Source organism: Anopheles coustani, chromosome 2 (assembly GCF_943734705.1).
Source record: "Anopheles coustani chromosome 2, idAnoCousDA_361_x.2, whole genome shotgun sequence".
In the NCBI taxonomy this organism is placed as follows: domain Eukaryota; kingdom Metazoa; phylum Arthropoda; class Insecta; order Diptera; family Culicidae; genus Anopheles; species Anopheles coustani.
In genome coordinates, this window is record NC_071289.1 from 48,446,822 (window position 1) to 48,454,346 (window position 7,525).

General features: G+C 42.0%; 1 pseudogene; it reads left to right on the plus strand.

The window, feature by feature from the left end:
• The first annotated feature begins 326 nt into the window (after window positions 1-326).
• On the plus strand, window positions 327-968 carry LOC131264494 (uncharacterized; annotated as a pseudogene).
• The last annotated feature ends 6,557 nt before the right edge of the window (window positions 969-7,525 follow it).

Genomic DNA, 7,525 nt, shown 5'->3' on the forward strand with positions numbered 1-7,525 from the left:
TTAAGTATAAGGATAGCACAAGCCGGTACGGATGGTCTGTCAGTCGCGCGTATAAACGAATACACCGCGATTCGACAGACTTGTTGACCCGCGTTGACTTGCGTTTATACGCGCGATTTTGTACTTCACTGACACCATCGTACTGAATGTATTCAACAGAGCAGTTGATAAAATTAAAACAACCCATAATACCTATCGAGTAGTTTCGCCGTCTGTCAAATTACCATGGAAACCAACAGTTTGTTTGCTTATGACAACGTTACAATTAGTGCGAATTCTATCGTATCGAGAAGCATTTTAGTTCGTGAGGCATCCAAAACATTAGAATGATAAATTCAATATTCTTTTTAAATGATGCGGAGAATGAAGAGCATATAAATCTAGCAGCACACCGCAGGCGATTGAAGAAGCATTTTGATCCGCTTGAATTATTGGATAAAACGTAAGCAAAATTATGCGTATTGGCTCAACAATCGTTGCCACGGTGTAAACATGTTCCTTTTTCAGCTTCATTAACAATTACCGAGTTCCGAAGAGGCTGTTTGAGTAAATCCTTGCCAAAGTGGAACCTTTAACAGCCTGTAAGCAAAGCGTGGGTTATCGGCGAAAGAAAAATTGGCAACAAAACTGCGATTTTTACACAAGGGTCGTACCAACAAGGTGTTGGTAACGATTTTACTATGGCAATTGCCCAATCGACTTTTTCTGAAACGCTAGATCAAACTCTAGCCGCGTTGGAACGTGAACTAGAGTATTTCATAACAATGTATATGACTGCCGACGAAAAATCAGACGCAAGGAAATTTTGTTTATAAAAAATTACCTGTCCTTGTGTAGTGATGTGCATCGATGGAACTCACATCAGAATTGTCGCACTTCACGACAACCCAATTCAATATTTCAATAGAAAAGGGTTTTACAGTTTAAATGCTTTAATGGTAAATATTAAATTTAACACTTCTTTATAAAATGCTTATTGATAATGATCTTCTAAATATGTGACCACAGGCAAATGATCCTATTTGTAGATAATACAATACAAGCCCAATATCTTCATATTTAAAAGAAAAATGGAATAGTGGTGACCGAACGATAAAGCTGTTGGGTTTGTCTATTTACATAAGACATTCTTGTACCCAATAATAATGATTTTTTTTATTGTTGTTTAGCCCTTTCACGACCGTAAGCTATTCAAGCTTAAAATTGGCAATACAACACAATATTTTGGCTATTAGGGGTTTAAAATAAGAGAATATCAAAAGAAAAACATAGCAGTATGTGTAGGTTTTTTATAATTTGATGGAAAATATTTTACCCTTCTTCTTCTTCTTCTTCTTCTTCTTGGCGTAACGACCTCTTGGTCATGCCTGCCCGTTAAGGGCTTACGAGACTTGTTTCCCTGTTGTACGTACGTGGATAGTCAGTCCTCTCGTACAGGGGAGGGTCCGGTCTCGGTTGGGATTCGAACCCACGCCGTCGAGGTGGTGAGCCCCGGCGCTCATGGGCCGATTTTCGAAGCGGCGCTACCGCTCGGCTGTCACGGACCCCCAATTTTACCCTATAAATCATAAAAGTAAATAAATAACCAGTATAGTTATGATATCGGAATTTGTTTTGTTTGCTTTCCACTATAAATTACATGATAAACATTCTAAAAAAAAGATCTTAGCCATTTCGATGAAAAAACTACTAAATTCATCAACTTGCCAAATACTAAGTTTTTGTTGTTGGTTGAACGCACGAATGGTTTGGTTTTTGGGCAATTAATTTTAATAGTTCTTTTTTGTTTATTCATTCAGAAAGACATTTGAGGCCTTTGACATAATGTTTTCTTTGATGTTTCGTTTCAAAAGTATCGTTTTGTTAATAGTTGAACAAACAGCCCCTGCTTTTTTTTTTTTTTGACCTGCCATTATTCTAATGTTGTCTTAGAGTGGTACAGGGCCAATAAGATTCATTATGTACCAAAACCAAATTTCCCAGAGTTTCGCCCCATCGAAAAATACTGGGCAATCACAAAACTTTGTCTAAGGCGAAGTGGTGTAACAGTTAGAGATGTTCTTGGCAAGAGGAAGAGAACGGAAATTGCGAAAACGGTGTCTCCTTCCACGGTACGGGCGCTTCAACTCTATAATTGCCAAAGCTCTACGTCAACTAGGTTTTATTTTTCGTGTTTCTAAGAGCTTTAAGTCCGCGTTTACTTTAAAATCCTTGTACTGTTCGCTGGTAAGACCAATTCTTGCGTGTGACCAATGAGTTTGCGTGTACTGTCTGGTCACCAGTTCAAACCACGTGGATTGATAGATTGGAGAATATCCAGAGGAGGGCCACACGTGTCTTGTTTTATCGTTTGCCATGGGCTAATCGTATGTCCCGTCCTCCTTATAGGACTCGCTGTTTATTGTTTGGTCTCGATTCTCTAGAAAATAGGAGGAATGTTTCTCAGTGTATTTTTGTTTTGAAACTTTTCTCAGGTTCGGTTGACGCTCCTGATCTCCTAGAAAAAATTAATCTCTATGCACCGTCGAGAATGTTGAGAAGCGCAAACGCTTTACAGCCGGAGTTCCGCCGGACTGTTTTCTGTACTCAGGACCCGGTGTTCCAAATGTGCGTACTGTATAATGAATGTAGTGCGTTGTTAGATTTTAATATGTCGCTAGGTGAGGCACGGTCCACGATCAGATATATGTTAATGTGAATAGTTAAGATTAAGCGTTATGTAGGCCAGCGGGCCAGATAACCTTGTTATTAAATAAATGAAATGAAAATGCAGGAACCATAAAACAAAATAAGTGAATTTATAAGAACAGGGAACACAATGCATAACTGTACAAAAGAAAAATACTCATTCTGTATACATCGGTGACATTTTTTGGAACCTCAAATCAATATACCTAATCAATTTTTAAAATTATAAAAGTTATACAATACTAGCTCGAAGCCCCGGCGAAGCTCGGGGAGGAAAAATGTGACTAAAGTTTTTATTCTTGGTTCATTTTCTATGCTATATTTAGTTTGCTTACATACATATTAGTAGCAGTGATATCACGCGAAAATTTTCTTTCATCAATAGTCTAGGGGGCTAAGTGCATGGGTGTTGTTCCGGAGGATCGGAGTTCGAATCTAGGCTGAGAAAAACTTTTTTGTTGACGGTTGTGAAATATTTTTTCATGAATTTTTTAGATATTTAATGTAATTTTTCAAATCGGATAATAGTGCATGGGTGTTTTTCCGGAGGATCGGAGTTCAAATCTAGGCTAGGAAAAACTTTTTTGTTGACGGTTGTAAAATTTTTTTTTCAGGATTGTTTTTAGATATTTAATGTACTTTTTCAAATCCGATCATATTTTGATACATATTTTTCAAATTATCATAACCATTATTAAAATAAAAGTTTGGTGGTTCAATTTATTCACATATCCATATATACCTGTATTTTCGCTATGCTGACCATTCGTACAACTGGTGTACTGGTAGTGGTGCTCGAGACTTGTATCAGAAGTTTGGTGTTCGAATCCCGAGTGGGAAATCTTTTATAGTACGAAATAAAATTTTTCTTCAAAATCTACGTTTGCCATTCAAGTAGCAATATTTCCTCGCTATTTCTAACTTGTGCTATGGTTCCTCGGCAAGACTACGGCTTCGCTCTTGGTAAACCCGTGTTCGAGTCCCGTTTCCACTTAGAGTCAGATTGTAAAAAGCATGCTTCCGTGCACTGTAAAAATGTAGGGTTTATTGCCACATCTCATCACGGGACTTTGAAACTGAGATTTATAAAAATAAAGATTTTGGAAAACACCCCCAAGTATCTTCACTGAAAATTTCAAATCGATCCGACATCTCAATAAAATGATATATGGTCCGAAGTACGAGAAATGCGGAATTTCCCATACAGAATGTATGGACTACCCGGGTAGTCCGGTCGAACGTTTGAAGGGTATCGACCGACAACGGCAAATAAAAATTATTTAAATTTGTTCAAAAACTTTTTTTCTTTAGCAAAACGATAGAAAATTAGTATTTCTAGGCATCCTAAAAGTTTCATGCCGATACGACAATCCAACCAATTGTTTTTTGAATATAACACTACAATAACTACCCGGGTAGGCTGTTCAATAAATAACTAAATTTTAAAACAAAACAAAAATTTATACCAGAAAAATATATTTTTGATGAGCTAAAACGATTCAAAATAATAAGACAGCGAAAAATTAACACAAAATAACATTTTTACATTTTTTAAAATAAATTTTTCATCCAAACCCAGGGTTAACAGTTCTTTTCAGTATATCGGATGGGTTGAGGCAGTAGTTAAATATATCGGTCGATATAAAAAAATGTTTCGTTTGCGATGCAAATTAAAGACTTTTTTAACAACTGGTAGATTTTTCCCCCACGATTTGTACGGTAGCCATGGCAATTGTACACGCTGTTTTACGGGTTGATAAATTTGATGCGTTGCGATACCATTCCGCTATTACTGTCATTATATCGGTCGATATGTTTATCGTGACTCTGGATCCGTGCACGTAGCCACTTCGCATGGGGTTCCGGGAATTCGTGTTCCACCATGCTCCGCGGGAGGGAATTCGCGGCGCAACGCACCTGCGTGGCTCACCGCAGCCTTGATTCACAGCTCCGATCACTACTACCTCACACCCTGCCGATCCATCTTTGCTCCTCACAGTTGGATGGAAATGTCGTACTTCGACAGCCCACGTCCGATCGTCACTCACCGCCACCGCAAACTGATCCTGCCATCGCTTGCCCGGTCAGCACCGACGCCCTGCACTTGATGTACCAAATCGTCCGAGGCTTAAAAACAAAGGTGCATGACTTTTTCCTCACTACTTCACCAGCATTCGACGTCTGCGTACTAACCGAGACCTGGATTGATGACTCGGTGCCGTCATCGCTTTTGTTCGATGACGCTTTTGTGGTCTACCGTGCGGACCGTAACTCAAATAACAGCCTTCGATCTCGTGGTGGTGGTGTCCTCATCGCCTGTTCGTCCAACTACGTGTCCTCATTGGTGCAGCACTCGTTCAATTCACTCGAACTCCTGTGGGTGCGTTTAAAGCTTGGTAGATACTCGCTTAGCTTGGGGTTGTTTATATCCCCTCCACCAACAGCTCCTCAGAAGCCGTCTGGGATGATCTGAATAGCTGCATCGAGGAAATTCAAGCAATGATGGCAGATCGCGATATGCTGCTGCTGTTCGGCGATTTCAACTGCCCATCACTAGGCTGGCGCATTGTCCCATCCTCACCGACCTCCTACGCACCGCACCGCATCACTTCCGGCAACTTCCGGATTGCCGACGACATGGCTCACAATGATCTGCTGCAGGTATCGGGTGTCTCAAACCTGCTAGGCCGGCAGTTGGCCCTGATCTTTGCTGACGCAAACGCGGCCGCTGTTTGCTCACCCGTAACCACCACACCGCTCCCGCTCGTCCCTGAGGATCGCTACCACCCGGCCCTCGATGTTACATTGCTGATTCCGCCCGTTACCATAGCGAGGCGTGCGCCCACCCGCCGTCGTGAGCCACGATCGCTTTGCTTCCAAAAGCTCGACAAAGCGAAGCTCAACCGATTACTCCTAAACACCGACTGGTCTTTCCTGGATGATGCTGCAACGTTCGATAATGCTGTCTCCACCTTTAACTCTTAGTTAGCGTCGCTGTTTCCTCTATGTTGCCCACCCCAGAAATCCCTTGCTAGTCCTTTGTGGTCTGATAGGCATCTGCACTCTATAAATAAATCCGCGGTTAGTGAATGTCTGAGAATCACATTCTTATTTGGCAAGTCAGACTCCCTTCGGGTCCGGCCTGGGTACAATGTAATGTGCACAGGAAAGGCACATATACATCGACAATTTCACATGGAATGCGTACATACTATACGATTGGCTGGTGTACTCGCTGAAGTTCCCACCCATAAACAAAACTTTATTACTTTCCAACTGGGTTTTTATTCTTGCTAATAAGAAAACTAACGCTTCTTCACCGAATGTGAAGACCGAATGAACTACATGAGAATGTGGTTAGGAAAACTGTTCTTATTTGATTAAAGATGCACGTCTGTAGCAGCGGTGCACCAGCAGAAGTGCCCAGCGCAGAATTGTAAAGCGTTAAGTAGATTTTGAACGCAACTGTTGCAGATGGAAATTACAATACCATAATTAAACAATTAATTTTGTGGTTCATTTTAAAAACTCATGACTGTGCAGTGCACAGGTTACTCAGGTGGACGAGACGCCACTGTATGTCGCTCATGGCTCGGTTGTACCCGGCCATCACCTCTGGACGCCAGGTAGATGTGGTCTATACAGATTTCAAGTCTGCATTTGACTGCCTACCTCATAACCTTTTGTTGACAAAACTCGAGCGACACGGAGTTGGCGATCCATGGCTTTCGTGGTTCAAATCCTTCCTCACATGTCGCTCCTATAGGGTAAGAGTGGCAAATCACCTCTCTCTTCCCTTTGTGGGTCCTTCTGGGGTCCCTCAGGGGAGCGTCCTAAGACCTCTCCTGTTTTCCATCTTCATCAATGACTGCGTGGGTGTCCTTCCTGGTGAGGGGCACTTACTATATGCCGATGATGTTAAGATTTTCCTCCCGGTTTCCTCCCTCCTTGATTGCCATTCCCTCCAAAGATCCCTTGACGATTTCTCAGCTTGGTGCATCGTGAACGGCCTAGTGCTCTGCCCGTCCAAGTGTAACGTTGTGTCGTTTGGCCGCATCCGGGATCCGATGTGTTTTGATTGCGCTCTTTGTGGGACTCCACTTCCGAGAGTATCTGTGGTGAAGGATCTCGGGTGTGGGTGGATGACCGACTCACTTTCACTGACCACATTAACTCTGTTGTGGACAGAGCGAACAGGGCACTTGGCCTAATAACGCGCATGTCAGTGGAAATACGGGACCCCCCTTGTCTGAGGGCGCTGTACTGATGCTGGGTCCGCCCAATACTGGAATATTCCTGTGTTGTGTGGTCCCCCGGGGGGATTACAGCAATGAACAGGCTGGAAGGTGTGCAGCGTAAGTTTACTCGCCTCGCTGTGAGACGTTTCGTTAACGACCCCGCAGTTCCTATTCCCCCCTACCCCTCTGAAAGCTATTTTATTGACCTATCAGGCGGATTTGCGACCGAGGGATAGAAATTTAACAGTAACCAACAAAACTATTAATGTTTGCATGTTTATCAGTTCTTTTGTGAGCTAAACGATCAACTACTGCCCTGTTTTAAGTTCAAATATGGAATCTGTGTCCAACTATGGAATCTGTGTGAGCTAGATTGACAATTCCCAATCATCATTTGACCCAAAGCACGGAACAATTAAGCCACTTTTTACATTTGCTTCTGCTTGTGTCGCACTTTACGGATCCGTCCACTGTTTTTTGTCAGAACAATTTCCGATAAAAGCTTTAAGTTTTTGCCATAACTGACAGGAAACTAAAATCCTGCCTGCTAAAATTTATTGGAACGCACGAGCTCATACACTCTGGGATAAAACAGTTAG